Below are 17489 nucleotides of genomic sequence, written 5' to 3'. Positions count from 1 at the left end.
AATAAACAAAACAGAAACACAAGGACAAGGAGGCAATGGAAACACCAAGCTACCAGAAAGCAAAAGATAAAATGGCTATAAGAAGACCTCGTATTTCAATAATCACCCTAAATGTAAATGGACTGAACTCACCAATAAAAAGGCACAGAGTTGAAGAATGGATCAAAAAACAAAACCCAACCATATGCTGCCTCCAGAAGACACATCTCAGCTCCAAAGACAAATATAGACTCAAAGTGAAAGGGTGAAAAATGATATTGCAAGAAAATGGCATTCGGAGAAAAGCAGGAGTAGCGGTACTAATATCGGACGAAATAGACTTCAAAATAAAAATGTAAAGAAAGTTACTGAGAGATACTTCATAATGATAAAGGGAATCATGCAGCAAAAAAAGATAACACTTATTAATATCTACGCTCCCAATCAAGAAGCCCCAAAATATGTAAATCAATTACTAACAGAACTAAAGGGCGAAACAGACCAAAACACTATAGTAGTAGGAGATCTAAATACCCAACTGTCGAATATGGACAGATCATTAAAAACAGAAAATCAATAAGGAAATAACATCCTTAAATGACACATTAGACCAACTGGACATAATTGACATTTACAGAGCCTTCCATCCCAAAATAGCTGTTTATACATTCTTCTCTAGTGCACATGGAACATTCTCAAGGATTGACCACATACTGGGACACAGAAATAGCCTCAACAAATATAAGAGGGTTGAAATCATACCAACCATATTCTCTGATCATAATGCTTTGAAACTAGAGATTAACTTTAAAAAGAAAGCTGAAAGAACCACAAATACATGGAGATTAAACAACATACTACTGAGAAATGACTGGATCAGTGAAGAAACAAAAAGAGAGATCAAGAAATACATGGAAACAAATGATAATGATTGCACAACATATCAAAACTTTTGGGAAATGGCAAAAGCGGTAATAAGAAGAAAGTTCATATCATTACAGGCCTATCTAAAAATAAGAATGAGTTCAAATAAACAACCCAATGCTTCATCTTAAAAAAAAGCTAGGAAGGAAGAACAAATGAAGCCTAAAGTCAGCAGAAGGAAAGAAATAATCAAAATTAGAGCAGAAATATATGAAATTGAAAACAAACAAACAAACAAAAAACAATAGAAAAAAATAAATGCAACAAAAAGCTGGCTCTCGAAAAGATTAATAAAATTGACAACCCTCTGGCTAGACTCACCAAAGAAAAAGGAGAAAGGACATAAACAAAATCAGAAATGAAAGAGGGGAAATTATGATGGACACAACAGAAATACAAAAAATCATACAAGAATACTATGAAAAAGTCTATAACATGAAATTTAATAACGTAGAAGAAATGGACCAGTACTTAGAAGAATACAACCTTCCTAGACTGAATCAAAAAGAACTGGAAAATCTAAGTAGACCAATCAGTGTTATGGAAAATGGAACACTCATAAAAAAACTACCAAAAAGTAAAAGTCCAGGATCAGATGGCTTCAGTGAATTTTATGAAACATTCAAAGAAGATTTAATACCTAGTCTCCTCAAACTCTTCCAAAGAATCAAAGAGGATGCAATACTTCCTAACTCATTTTATGAGGCCAGAATAACTCTGATACCAAAACCTGGTAAAGATAACACAAAAAAAGAAAACGACAGACCAATATCTCTCATGAACACGGATGCAAAAATCCTAAATAAGATACTAGTGAACCAAATACAGCAACATATTCAAAAGATTATACACCACGATCAAGTGGGCTTCATCCCAGAGGCACAGGGATGGTTTGACATATGCAAATCGATGAATGTGATACACCACATAAATCAATTGAAAAATAAGAATCATATGATTATATCAATAGATGCAGAAAAAACCTTCGACAAGATATAGCATCTATTTATGATCAAAACGCTTAACAAAATTGGTATGGAAGGAAAATATGTTAATATAATAAAGACCATATATGATGAGCCCTCAGCCAACATTATACTTAATGGTGAAAAACTAAAAATCTTCCCTCTAAGATCAGGAACAAGGCAAGACTGTACACTATTGCCACTGTTATTCAATATAACATTGGAGGTCCTAGCAAGTGCAATCAGGCAAGAAAAAGATATAAAAGGCATCCAAATAGGACATGAAGAATTCATACCATCACTATTTGTGGATGACATGATTCTCTATATAGAAAACCCTAAAGACTCCACAAGAACACTACTAGAAACAATAAGCAAGTATAGTAAAGTTTCTGGATACAAAATTAATGTTCAAAAATCCATAGTGTTCCTATACTCTAATAATGAAGTGTCAGAAGAAGAAGTGGAAAAATAATTCCTTTTGCAATTGCAACAAAAAGAATAAAATACCTAGAAATAAATCTAATGAAACATGTGAAGAATCTATATAATGAAATCTACAAGACCCTATTAAAAGAAATTGAAGAAGATACAAAGAAATGGAAAGATATTTTGTGTTCTTGGATTGGAAGAATCAACATAGTTTAAATGACCATATTTCTTAAAGCATTATACAGATTTAATGCAATCCTCATCCTAATCTCATCAGCATTTTTTAAAGAAATAGAATAAAAAAATCATCAGATTTGTATGGAAGCACAAAAGACTCCGAATTACCAAAGCCATCCTGAGAAAAAAGAACGAGGCTAGAGGCATCACTCTGCCCAACTTCAAATTATACTACAAAGTGACATTAATCAAAATGGCATGGTATTGGCAGCAAAACAAACACACGGACCAGTGGAACAGAACTGAGATTCCAGAAGTAAACTCATGTTAATATGGGTAAACAATTTTCAACAAAAAATCCAAAAACATACAGTGGAGAAAGGAAAGCCTCTTCAATAAATGGTGCTGGGAAAATTAGAAGGCCACTGCAAAAGAATGAAACTAGACTGTTGTCTATCACCACACACCAAAATTAACTCAAAATGGATTAAGGACCTGAATATAAGACTGGAATCAATAAAATGCATAGAAGAAAACATAGGAACGAAACTCCAGAAATTTAGACTTAAAGAGGATTTTATGAATTATATCTCAAAGGCAAGGGAAGTATAAGCAAAAATAATGGGACTACATCAAACTAAAAAGCTTCTGCTCAGCAAAATAAATCATCAACAAGGTAAAGATGCAACCATCCGAATGGGAAAATATATTTGCAAGCAATGCCTCCAGTAGGGGTCTAAAATCCAAAATATACAAGGAAATCATACGACTCAATAACAACAGTAACAAAAACAAATGATCCAATCAAAAATGGGCAGAAGATCTGAACAGACACTTCTCCCTATAGAATATACAAATGGTCAGCAAATATATGAAAGATGCTGAACATCATTAACTATTAGATGTACTTGTACTATTGATTATAGCCATTCTAACAGGTGTGAGATATCNAACAATTGTTATTACTTGTACTATTGATTATAGCCATTCTAACAGGTGTGAGATATAACAATTGTTATTACTTGTACTATTGATTATAGCCATTCTAACAGGTGTGAGATATAACAATTGTTATTACTTGTACTATTGCTTATTGCCATTCTAACAGGTGTGAGATATAACAATTGTTATTACTTGTACTATTGATTATAGCCATTCTAACAGGTATGAGATATCAGCTCACGCCTGTTAGAATGGCTATAATCAATAGTACAAGTAATAACAATTGTTGGGGAGGTTGTGGAGAAATAGGAACCCTCATACACTGCTGGCGGGACTACAAATTGGTACGGCCACTATGAAAAACAGTATGGAGGTTCCTCAAAAAACTAAGAATTGATCTGCCATATGATCCAGCAATACTTCTATTGGGTATTTATCCCAAAGACTTGAAAACTCATGTTCGAAAAGATATTTGCACACCGATGTTCATAGCAGCATATTCACAGTGGTCAGGACATGGAAGCAACTGATGTGTCCTACAAGAGACGATTGGCTAAAGAAGCTGTGGTATATATATACAAAGGAATATTACTCAGCCATAAGAAGAGATGAAATACTGCCATTTTCGACAACATGGATGGACCTCAAGATAATCATGCTAAGCGAAATAAGCCAGATAGAAAAGATCGAAAATCACATGATATCATTTATGTGTGGGATATAAACCTAAAAGCAACAAATGAACAGGACAAAATAGAAACTCATGGACATGGACAATGGAGTAGTCATTACCAGAGTGGACAGGGCAGGGGGTAGCGGGAAAGATAAATAAAATGTTTAAAAATAAATAAATAAATAAAATGTTAAAAAATAAAAATTAAAAATTAAAAAATTAAAAAATTAAAGTCTTAATTGATACACAAACAAAAAGGCAGAAAATTAGAAGAGGAAAAAATAAATAAAAGCATGATAAAGAGAAACATAATATGGGAGGAATAAGGTCATATATATCAATAATTTCAATAAATGTGAACACATTAAATTCCACTGTTGCTTTCAGGCTGAGTTAAAAAAAAAACAACAACAGCATATGCAGTTTGTAAGTGACACATACCTAAAATTAAATGATAAAGAAAGTTTGAAAATGAAGACTTGGGGAAAATAGAAGACTATTTGAAATTGAATGAAAATAAAGGAACTACATCTTAAAATCTATGGTGGGTAGCCAAAATAGTACAGAAGAAAATTATTGTGCTTATAAAAGATGAAAACTTGAAAGTTAATGCAATAAATATGCAATGCAAGATTGTAGGAGAAAATCGATAGCACGTATTCAAGGCATTTAAATGGAAGGAATTAATAAAGATACAAATATTACTAAAATGAAAAATAAGCAAAAGTAGATCTGATCAATATAACCAGAGGCTAATTCTTTAGAAAACCAACATAACACATAAGCAACCTTTGCAACAAGAAGGAGAACATAAGAATATGGAAAAATTAAAACATTTTCAGAAACCTGAGTATACATTTTGTGTATAGTATTAACTCTTGAAATCATGTTAATATGTTACATATTGAAAAGTGAAATTAAATCAATAAGGATGAGAAAAGTGTAAAATTGAATGTAAACAGACAAATTGACCTAATTACATACCGAATTGATAATATAACCAACAAAGAAGAAGAAGAAAAAAACTAATCCAAGTTACTTTTGAGCATATGCTCTCAGTCTAAAGATAGGAAGAACTTAAGCAAATCTTGAACTTTTTAAAGTAGGTTTGTTGTTGGTAATGCTGTTGCTATAGCAGTTTTAAAACAATTTTGTGTGTGTTTATAGAACTGAGCAATGGTGCTGAAAGCTAGGGTTCTGACTGTGGGAAAATAAAGATATATCTTTAGATTGAAGGAAGAAGAGGAAGAACTCCGTGATGTTGGATATAATTACAGGTGTCAATATAAAGTCATCTCTAATTCTGTTCACTATGAAGGTCTAGAAGTAGTAACACTCCAGTAGCGATGAGAACAGCTAATGCCAAGTGCTTGGTTTCTAAATACCATTCTGCAATAAAAGGAACCAGAGCCTTTTGGAGAAATGGCTGGTTCTAAGGCTATGGAAATTGGAAACATCTTGTTGTGTCAAAAAGTAAGATGGTGGTCAAACACTGATGGAATGTATCAAAGATATATAAAAGCTGCATTGAAAGGTTTCTACAACCAAATTATGGGCAATTTTACCATTAAAATGAATCATGAAAGTAATAAATTTAACACATCAAATAAAATAGAATCCACAAGTCCAAACTGATACCAAAAACCAAAAACAGAAAAAATAATCAATACATTAACAAAGGAGAGAGAAGGAAAGACTCATCTTTATATAGAATGCTAACTAATCAATGTAATGGGAATAATAGAGTTTGAAATCAATATTTTGAAATTAACATAGTAATAATTGATTTGGGCAAGAAACTAAAATCATTGGATACAAGTTTGGTAAAGAGATTCACAGTTATTTCCCCACAGATTACTTGATTATAAAGGGGGAAAAAATATTTTTATGGTGAATAAATCTGGTAGACATCACCTTAACAAAGTAATTAAAGTGAATGTTCACACACACATACACACACACACAAGGGATAAACTGACATTATGTGCCTCTGCTATGATGCACTGAGAAAGACATGACATTGCTTCTTTGGTATTTCTGCCTACAATGTATCACCTGAATACAATCATAAGGAATCATCAGACAAAACCAAACTGATGGCCATTCAACAATATAACTAACTTTTAGTCTTCAAAAATGTCAGTGTGATGAAATACAAAGAAAGGCTGAGGAACTGTTCTAGGAAGTTAAAGAGATAGGACAATTAAATGTAACGTATGGCCCTAGATTGGAGCCTGAATTAGAAACTTAATTGTTATAAAGGTCTTAATTGTAATAATTGGTAAATTAGAATTTGGAAGGTACATTAGGTAATAGTATTTTATCAATGTTAAAGGTCTTGAATTTGATCATTTTAATGTCTGATCATTTTCAGTGGACATATGCTGAGGTTTTTGGTGGTGAAGGGTTATTAATTGCCGCAATTCACTGTCACCATGGTTCAGGCAAAATATGATACATGTATATATTCATGAAGATATTAACCCAATGTAGAAAAATGTTACCAAAGTATTTTCAAAGACTACTGTTTACCCTTTATTCCAATAGATTTGACAATCTCGGGATGAGTTTCCAGGAAAATATATTTCCAAACTTTACTCCAGTAGGGCATTAAAATATGAATATTTTCATTATCACTGGAGATATTTAGAAAATACATAATTCTTTTCTTATATAAACTATTCTGGAGCATAGACAACGAGAAAAAAAACACGTGCAGGTGCCATGCAAAGGTAAGGACCTATAGAAGTCTCTAGTTTATATGTTTGCACTAGCTTGTCACCGTAATCAATAAACGTATAGTATAACAGACCACTAAACTGGGAATCAATGAACCAGGTTATAGTGCTAACTCTGCCTTTCAGTGCAGTGAGGATTTGAGCAAGTCCTGTAATTTCCATTTCTCCCTGGAAAATATTACACCCTATAAAATGGGGCTAGTGATGTTTGCTTTTCCTCCCTCACAGATCTGTTGAAAGAATCGAATAAGCTAACACGGTAGGAAATTAAAAGCCCTGTACACATATAAGAAATGCTAGACGTGAATTCAGGGAAGTCCATGTGCATCTTGGGATTTGACCTGTATTTGTAATTCGTTTTCTACAAATGTCTTCTGCTAAATATAGTTACATTTAGTCTAGGTTGTGAATTTTAAAAAGGCCAGTGGTGGAATTTCCTAAACTTTTGTATGTTTGACATTCTCTCTGCCTTGAAACAGTTTATATAACCAAGGAATTGTCTCATCCTTAAGTGATGGTGACTCATGTGGGTGGGTAAATATATAATGACACTAGCTTTAATGATACTTCAAAAAGTTCTCCTGACCCTCTTGGACCAGGATAGAGACCACTGTCCCATAGCATTTTGTACTTGTCTCATTATCCATCTCCTCTCTGCTGGATATAAGCTCTAAGATGACAGAAACTAGGTCTGCCTTGCTCGTCATTGTAGCCTCAGTGTCTACATAGAAGACACTCAACAAATAATTGCTGAAAGGCAGCTCTTATTGAAGAAAGATAAATGAATAACAATTTTTGCTAAAAGGAAAATTGTTTGCTTTCAACAAATATTTTTGGGTATGTATGATGTACAGTGCCCTGTGCTGAACAATGTGGGGACAATAGAGATGATCCCAGATTTTCCAGTTTCTAACAACTACCCAGCTCTCAGGCTGTCATTTTCTCTTCTGGATGCCTGGAAATGATTGTTTGCAGAGTCACTCTGCCACCTTTTGGCTGTACCTAGGAATTGCACTTTCTTTGGCATTTGCATCCTGAGAGAAGTACAACTCTAATCATGCTCTAGGGTAGCAGCATCACTTGTTCATTTATTCCACACACATTGAACTCAATCTTCAGGCCAGTTTCTGTGCCAGTGGCTGGAGATATAGTGTAAAAGCACACATAGCTCTTGCCCTCAAGGAGTTTACAATCTGGTTTAGGGGGAAAGAGGGTAATAAACATATAATTACATGAATAAATGTATCTAGTGCTATGGAAGAGAAAAACTAGGTGCTATAAGAATGTCCTATGTCCTTCTACTCCACCTTCTCTCTGGAGTAGAAAGCTGGCATTGCTACACTCTGATACCCCAACCTAAGTTTATGAAATGGGGGTACAATACATTTTGACACCCTAACCAGAAGAGCAGAAAAATTAATGCTTGGTCTTAGATGGAGTTACAGAAACATGATCAACATGGCTGGAGTGATTTGTGTGGCTTGGATTTCCATAATACCCAGGTTTATCTTTTGTCCAAACTCAGACTGCTATCCAAACTTATCCACTCAAGGTGACTTGTCAAAAAATTAAATACTCTAGCTTTCAACACTACTACTACTACCACTACTACTACTACTACTACTACTACTTACAGCTAATATTTATTGAGAACTTACTTTGTACCAGACACGATTAGGCATTTTAAATGCAATATCTAGCATAACATTCATAACAACATGATGAGGTATAGGCATTATTATTGTTCTTATAAGGACAGTACTGGTGAGGAGGATAGGGTCTAGAAAAGGATTGCCCACTTTCAACTCAATGGTACCATCTTCCAGTTGTGTATCTCTGGAAGATTTACTTATGTTTTCTATGTCTTCATTTTCTCATCTACAAAATAGAGTTTATAAGAGAAACCTACCTTATAGGGTTGATGTGAAGAGAGAATGAGTTAATATGTGTAAACTATTGTACTGAGAACAATGCCTGGCACATGGTGGGGGCTCAATAAGTTTTAGAAGATTGTTTTTACAGATGAGTGCATTTGGGCTTAAGTAACTTGCCTAGACTCCCATAGCTACTGTGTGGTACAGATGATGAAAACAGGCAGGCCGATTCCCAAGCCTGGCCTGCAAACTTGTCCACTATGCTATTCTGAATACCCTGTTATTGGGCACCTTCTGTTTCTCTGGTAACAGAAGTCTCAATTGACTCTGTACAACAATATTCTGGAATAATTTTGCTGAGCCTTGCTCTTAGCTGAACACTGGCAAAAGTAGCTTTTCAATAGGCACTTGTTCTTTCACTCCCCAGTAGGTCATGCAGGTACATCGTGGCAATAATCTTTCCTTTTGATATTGATGGAAGCACTGGGACAGGCCAGCTTTCAACATTATTGTTTGCATGCAGTGTCTTTGGGAACATGATGTGGTCACTGTGCAAAGAACAAGAGCTTTAAAGCCAACCAGGTCTGGATCCAAATCCCAGCTCTACCTCTTGACCCCAGACCAGGTCTTTTTTTGTTTTGTTTTGTTTCTGGTCTGATGCTCAGTTTACTCACATCGAAAATAAGGGTGATAATTAACTCATAGAATTAGTGTAAGAAAGTAAAAGATTATCTACCTATGTCAAAGGGCTTAGCCCAGTACTTGACTTGAAACTTAACAAATGCCAACTCTTTCCCATCAAGGGATCAGTGGCTGTGATTGCAAAAAGGTGAAGGGGCTGGGGAAAATCCAAACATAGGCAAACATAGAAAGCTACCATAAGGGAGCAACAGAGGAAAGGGGGACGAAAGGCAGGCAGGAGATGTGAATAATTTCATTCTAGGTTTGGACCCTAACTCCAGAATGAGGGATGTTTTCTTAGCAAAGAATCAATCCTGACCTGTAATTACTGAAGCCTACGGTCCCCACACTGACAGCACCATCTTGGATAAATGTGCTGATTTAGAGCTGCAGCCCCAGCCGCTGCTGCTGCCCCTCTGAAAGGAAGGTTAATATCAGAGTTAAAGGAAAAGGCAGGTGGGATGTGTCTCCCTAGCCTGCTCCTCCTCTTACCTTAATGACTGACACCTCCAAAGGCTTTCTGTTCTGGAGCTGGGGGCCACTTGCTTTGGAAGCCAAATCAAATTAAATTGATCTATTTTGGGAAACTTTTTTTATCTTTTAATTATATGAGAAAATATCAGGTTGGAGCTGATTCTAGAGAAAACTTGTACTGCTCCCTGAGCCATGGCTCTGCTGGTTAAAGTCCAATTAGCTCTCATGGCCGAAGCCTCTGAGTATATTTGGAAGAGACTGAGTTCTCAGCAAACCGGGTTGGACAAAAACTCCCAATTTAACCTTAAGTTCTAGGATCAAGTTGCTCAATTTGGAATGATACAAATGGGAATTTTAACATGATAGAAGCTACAGAGAACAGGTGCAGAGCTGGGAACCAAGGCAGCTAGCTTTTAAGACATCTCAGAAGTGGGGGTTCTACAAAATTTGTTTTCTGAGATTTTCTATTAATGAGCTGGAGGCTTCAACTTTCTCAATAATGGCAGAGACTCCATTTTGAAGCTGCGAGGGAGAGCTTGCCAGTTAAACACAAGCTACTCCTCCATGCAGGCATAGGAGCATTGATAGGAGCATTTGTTGTGGCTTCTGTATGCAAATATCACAGTCAAAGAGACCTGGCTTAATGGCTTTCAAAAAGCCACTTTCACCTTTGAGTGGAGCTGGTGAGAAGTTTTCTCAAATGAGCTTGATGTGAGCATTCGTGAACACTTTCTTTGTGCTAAACATTCTGTTAGGCATTGTGAGGAATCCAGAAGAAGCATATGACCTAGTATCTCCACCTTATCACCGGGCCTGAAAAACAAAGAAATTAACATATGTGAAACAATCTAAGAACAGTAGAGTGAAAGCTGAGAAGCCTAATGGCATTTAGAGAATGTGGTGGCTGGAGATGGCGGGTGCTGAGAGATTGGTAGGTTGGCTAAGTTGCAAGGCAGGAGATGAGAGGACCACTGGACTTCAGCATAAGATTTAGGTCAAAGAGAGATTATGGTGGGGTAGGTAATCTGTGGGTGACCGAAAGGGGCCTCATAGGATAGGCTAGGGAATCTGGACAGTAGGGAATAAGATAGATGGTGAAAAGATTATTTTAGGAAGAATTGGCCTTTTCTTTCCCTCTGACCTCATCTTGCACCATGCTCCTGGTATTGAAGTAAGAAATGCTAGTTCTAAAGTGATCACCCTTAAATTTTCAATTACAGGGCCCATTTCACACACTCAGGGACCAGTTGCCTTCCATTTTGTGGCTCTGAAGTCTTCAATGGTTTTGGTTCTTTTGCAGCCAGCAAGTAGGTGAAGAAAGAGAGAGAAGAGTGGGAAGGTTTTATAGGTCAGTCTTGGAAGTGTTCACATTCCATTGGCCAGAACACAGTTGTATGGCTACATATAGTGACAGAAAAGGCTAGGAGATGGAGTCGTGCTGTATGACCAGTAAGAAGAGAACATAGGTAATGGTGAGCAGTCACAGCCTCTGCTACATTCCCCTATGACCACTATGATCCATTTTTCCATGGTCCTTTTCCCCTCAGGGCTTTTGCAATTGCTGTTCCTGTGATTTTTATAAGTAGCACCCCTGGACCGGTTGATGAAAAGTCAATCAGAAAGACTCACAGGATGAGTCTCACTCTATCACATTTTACTCTTGTATCTTTATAGTACTGCAAACTCAGGTACATTGCTGCTTGAGATTATATTGTTTATTGTCTGTCTACTGACTAAATTTAAGCTCTAGGAAATCAAAGACTTTGTGCTTCTTGTTCAATGCCATATCCTCAGTATCTAGGACAGTGCCTGACTCATGGTATTTGATTGAACATTAATCAGTTAAAGAAATGGAGAAAAAAGAAAGAAAACATTTCCTAGCTGAAGAATGCAGTTCAGAGGGCACAGAAAAACTGGAGACAAGTGGACTGGCTGGTATGCTAGTCAGTTGCAGTAATAATAGTTAGCACTTACTATGAATCAGATACCGTTCTAAGAACTTTATGTACTTTATCTCATTTAACCCTCACAATAATTCTATGAAATTGGAACTATTGTTATCTCCATTTCACAAGTAAGAGAACTAAGGCACAAAGAAGTTAAACAACTTGTCCAAGGTTACACAGTTAGTAAGTAGTACAGGTAAGATTTAAACCCAGGACTGCCTGGCTCAGAATCCATGCTTTTCAGCCAGTACACTATACTCTTTTTTTCCTTGACAGCTGATAGGAGCCTGGCTTAGTGTAGAAGTGGTGGAAATGCAGACTAGATTGGAGAAATGGGGATCTAGGATGTATATCTGAGACTTGGTTTCCTATTTTGGTTCGAAAGAGAAAGAAATATCTTGTTAAAAATATATCTGCATGTGTGGAAGGCACTCTAGCACTCATTTACTCCCCACACTATCTCACTCCTCCCTGTCCTTTCAGAAAAATGTTCTGAGACACAATGAGGGAAATGGGGCGGGGATGATTAGTCAATTGAAGCTTCATTAAAGCAAAGGAGAATGTTATATTTCAGAAGACTAGAAGTCCACATAAGAAGTCAATTTCCAGCACCCTCAAATAATTCATTTAATAAAAGTTGAATCATCTTCACCTGACTCCCCATAGCACTTCAAAACAAAATAGAAATTCCTCTGCTTATTAGTTGAATATCTTGGTCAGTGAGGAAATATGTGATGCCTGCCTCAGATGGAAAACACTGTGAATCTTGAACTTTAATAGAGAAGTTAAATTGTTCTTCCTCCTTTGCTCAAAGTCTAATTGCTGAAGTGCCTTTGTGACTTAGTACTGGTCCTTTTTTCCCTGTCATCACTCTCTCTATCAAGGTTCTCCCATTCAGCCCCTGGCTTAAATGATTATCTATATGCTGATAATACACAAATTTATATTTACAGCCCAGATCTGTCCCTTGAACGCCACACTCCAATGTATATCTGCTTATTTGACATTTCCACTTGAGATATCTAAAGGGCATCTCGAACTTCACAAAGTAAAAACAGAACTTTTGATTTCTGTACCCTCCCCTCCAAGCTTGCTCCTCCCCCAGTTTTCCCCATCTCAGCAAATGGCATCACTGGACACATAGTTTCTCAGACCTCAAATCCAGGAGTTGTCTTTGAATTTTCTATTTCCCTATCTCTTCTACCCCCACTCCATATCCAAACTACCACCAAATTCTGTCAGTTCTATCTTCGAAGTCTGTCTGGAATTAGTTTACTCCTCTCCTTCTCATTTGCCACCATACAAGTTGAAGCCTATATCATCTTGTGCCTAGATAACAGCAGCAGCCAAAATTGGTCTCACTGTCTCCACTCTTGAAGCAGCAAGACTTATCCTTTTTTGTTGTTGTCCTGTTATAAAATATTTAAAGAGTGATCTTTTAAAAATGTGATTTAGTGAACCCTATGGTGCTAAACTACTGTGGGAGATATCAGTATGAACTCATTTAGTTAAATGTAGATACAGATAGATATAGAAATAATTATATGTGTATGTGTATATGTGGGTTAGTACACATATATCATATGTTTCTTAGATACATCAGCTGAGAGGACCTGGAAGCAGTAACACTTCACTAGCTATTAGAACATCCAGTATACAGATCTGGTTTTTAATACTGTGCTCCAATAAAAGAACTAGGACTCCTTAGAGAAATGGCTAATTCTAGGACTGAGGAAGGAAAATTACAAGATGAGCATAGAGCATGTTGTAGTGCCACAGAGTATGGAAGTGTCTAAAAAAACGTAAAAAAAGGAGAGAGGCATGTCAAAAGAATATAGGAGCCAACCTGAACAAGCTCCTAAAAGCCAAAGCTGAAATAATTTGAGCAATAAATAATATAATATTTGGATTATAATCCAAAGTATAAAATAAATATCCATAAGTCTACACTGATATAAATAAATTCTTGAATAAAAATTAATTAATAAATGATGAAGAAAATCTACATCTCCCTTACAGAATAATTTCAAATAATATATGTAGATCCTCCCACTCCAAGAAGTGAAGCTTAATTCCACTCCCCACCTCCCCAACGGTGGGCTAGACTTAGTGAATTACTTCTAAAGCACAAAATATGGAAAAGGAAAAATAATAACTTTATAATGGAGAAAACCTGGCAAAAAGTACCTTAACAAAGTTGTCTACGGCCATGCTACCCTGTATGTGCCCGATCTCATCCGATCTTGGAAGCTAAGCAGGGTCAGGCCTGGTTAGTACGTGGATGGGAGACCACCTAGGAAGACCAGGTGCTATAGGTGTAAAAAAAAAAGTGATGAAGGTTAACATCAGTAATATCATGTGGGTATCATGTACTCCTGATATATGTGATAGGAAGAGCATATCACCTCTGCGGCAATCCTTTCAAACACACATAATCTGAGTCTAATTATAGTTGAAAAACATCAGACAAATCTAGATTGGGGGATATATTACAGAATACCTGACCAGTACTCTTTAAAATCAGCAAGGCCATGAAAAACAAGGAAAGGCTGAGAAATTATTATAGATCAGAAAAAAAAAAAATACCGGAGGGAGATGATGACTAAATGCAATGTGGTATCCTGGATTAGGTCCTGGAACAGCAAAAGGACATTAATAGAAAAACTGGTGAAATCCAAATAAAGTCTTGAGTTTAGTTAACATTTGAGTACCAATGTTGATTTCTTAGTTTTGACAAATATACTATGGTATTTCAGGTTAACAATGGGTGAAACTGGAAGAAGTCTATACAGAAACTCTACTATCTTTGCAACTTTTCTGTAAATCTAAAACTATTTTAAAATAAGAAGTTTATTAATTTTTTCCGGCTTTATTGAAACATAATAGACAATTGCTCATGTTTACATTGTAAAATTCAATGATTTTTTTCAATTATAGTTGACATACAATAATATATTAGTTTCAGTTGTACAGCATAGTGATCAGAGATGCATATAACTCGCAGTGATCACCCTACTAAATCTAGTACCCTTCTTCCTCCTTACATATTTATTACATTATTAACCATCTTCCCCATGCTACATTCTACATCTTCGTATCTATTCTGCAACTATCCATTTGTACCTCTTAATCCCTTTGCTTTTTTTCATCATCCCTCCCAATCCCCTCTCATCTAGTAGCCCTCAAAATATTCTCTGTATCTATGAGTTTATTTCCACTTTTGTAGTTGTCGTTATTTATTTTGTTCTTTAAAAAGTTTATTTTAAAAATATTATTTTAATTATATGGCTGTCTCATTTAAAACTTTCCAAATGCTTTCCTTTGCATCTATAAAAAAACTCAAACTCTTTACAAGGCCCACAAGGCCCTCCCAAAAACCATCATGTACCACTCTCCCCTTGTTACTTCACTCCAGCAACACAAGACTTCTGACATTTTCACAAACACACCACCCTTCCTGTATCAGAGGCCATCCTTGACCCTCTATCTATTAGAAGCAAATTCCATCAACCCCATGCTCTATCTTATGGTCCAATTTTATTTCCTTCATAGCACTTCTAATAATTTGAAACTTTATTATTTATTTCATTATAGCTAGGTTGTGAGCTGTAACTGGGCCTTACCTGTTTTGTTCATTACTCTCTTCCAAGCACCTAGTAGGCACCAAATAAGTATTTGGGGATGAATTGATCTTTGGGGGTTTCTGTAAGTTCTCTTTCCTTTGAGATCACCATCACAACTGTCCAGAGGCAGAAAAGGCAAGAGGACTGAGTGATTTATCTCAACTGGCTTTGAGAGGTGTGCCAGCCATCTTGTATTCTCTCTCTTAGAAACACACTGCAAGGAAAGGTGCTCACTGTTTGGAAGAGAGAAAGGCTTATAAACTAAGTGTTTAAGTTGTAGACCTTAATCCTGGATGTCTCAGAATCATCTGGGGGAGCTTGTTAGAAATATTGATGCTCTGGCTTGTAGTGATTCTGACTTTCCTTCGGGGACATTCCAGCTATCTGGTCTGAGTTTATGCCTAGGGACATCTGTATTTTCAGAAAACTCATCCAGGTAATTCTGACACATAGCCAAGATTGAGAACCAATTGTTTAAAAGATGGTGGGGAAAAAAAAGACAAAATAAGAAAAATTAATTGGGAGGTAAAGTTTTTGTGATTCCTAGGGACTTGCCTTGGGAAAAGTCAAAGTAGATAATGTTTCTGAGGATTCTGGGTCCAAGGTTGTCCAGGCCAGTTCACCAGGGCTAAAAGATAGTCAAGACCACCAGGTGGATGTTCTAAGTCCTGCTTTGACCTCCTGGTTGCCTGAACTGTCTCCAGAGTAAGCAATTTTGGGGAATCAGAGAATGGACCTACATACAGTATATGAAGCCTACTTAATCTTTAACTTAATTATTTATATACATGGTATAGTAAGGATTTACAGCAGTGCTTCTCAAAATGTGGTCTCTGATTCTCTTACATTAGAGACACCATGGGGTGGGATGTTTAACATGCAGTTTCCCAGGCCCCAATCCCGACCTACCAGAATGTGTATTTTAGACTCAGTGCTTACTAAAATTGAAGAATCAATGTTTTGCAATATGGGTCGAAAATTTTATTTTTTTTCTATTGAGAACCACCCATTTTCAGGGCTGGGGGGGAATTGACCTAAGGTCACATAAGTTACAGAAATAAAACTAAGTTTGAGTAAATTTTTGGAGGTTGTAATAATATTCTATTTCTAAGAGATCAGAAAATCTAAAACTATTTAGTACATGTAACAAATGATGAAAAATACATTCTAATTCTAAACTATGAACAATTAAAGAAGTTAGAGAGATGAATATAATAAATAGATGAGGAGTAAAAGTAAAGAGACGAAGAAACAAGAAGCAATGTCTTATCTCGGTTACTATTACTACTTATAATGAGACTATAGATTTTTTAACCACCTGGCACCTGGTCTTCCTAGGTGGTCTCACATCCAAGTACTAACCAGGCCAGACCCTGCTTAGCTTCTGAGATCAGATGAGATCAGGCACATTCAGGGTGGCATAGCCGTAGATGACTACAGATTGTTTTTTAACACAGATTAACTGCCAAACTTTGTTATGTGAAATACTTCAATCCTAGCTAAGTTTTGTACCTTCTGATATTCTCAATGCTCTTTTTTTCCTATTTTCAATGAAGAAAATTTCCAACTTTCTGCTCTGAAAAGAAGCTACTCAATCTCAGTAGCAAGACAACAGGGTCCGTGTTCATTGAGTAACATCCCTATTTTCTGGCCTTCTGAAATGTTGCCACTGTACACAAAAGTAATTTTTGCAGTATAGGCTTTACCCCTCTCCTCACCTCCCCAGCCAGCCATGTCTAGAGGCAGGAGGCAAAACCCTATGCTGGTCTTTCTGATCAAGAGTCTACTTTCCTGGGATCCCTGATGAATCCATTTCTCCCAGGTCTTGGATGCTCACTGCCATTTCACAAGTCTATTATAGCATGAATCACATGATCCCTTCGAACTATCCTGTCTAGCAGACTAACTTTAGAAGATAGGGATTATTTCTTATTATCATTGGATTACAAACGTTATCACAGTGTCTGCCATATAGTAGACCCTCAATAAAACTTTGCATAAAGGGCAGCATGTCCCAAGTTGCTTAAAATTATGCATTAACTATCTGGTGATATTTCAGCT

At 36.3% G+C, this 17489-nt stretch overlaps 2 pseudogenes; one reads left to right on the top strand and one right to left on the bottom strand.

Moving 5' to 3' along the window:
• Nucleotides 1–14004: 14004 nt before the first annotated feature.
• LOC120613275 (uncharacterized) lies at nt 14005–14123 on the top strand (annotated as a pseudogene).
• Nucleotides 14124–16741: 2618 nt separating this feature from the next.
• On the bottom strand, nt 16742–16858 carry LOC120613409 (uncharacterized; annotated as a pseudogene).
• Nucleotides 16859–17489: the final 631 nt, after the last annotated feature.

Source organism: Pteropus medius, unplaced genomic scaffold (assembly GCF_902729225.1).
Source record: "Pteropus medius unplaced genomic scaffold, Ma_sr-lr_union100, whole genome shotgun sequence".
In the NCBI taxonomy this organism is placed as follows: Eukaryota; Metazoa; Chordata; class Mammalia; order Chiroptera; family Pteropodidae; genus Pteropus; species Pteropus medius.
The sequence above is the reverse complement of the archived record's forward strand: the minus strand, read 5'-3'. Positions and strand labels throughout refer to the sequence as shown.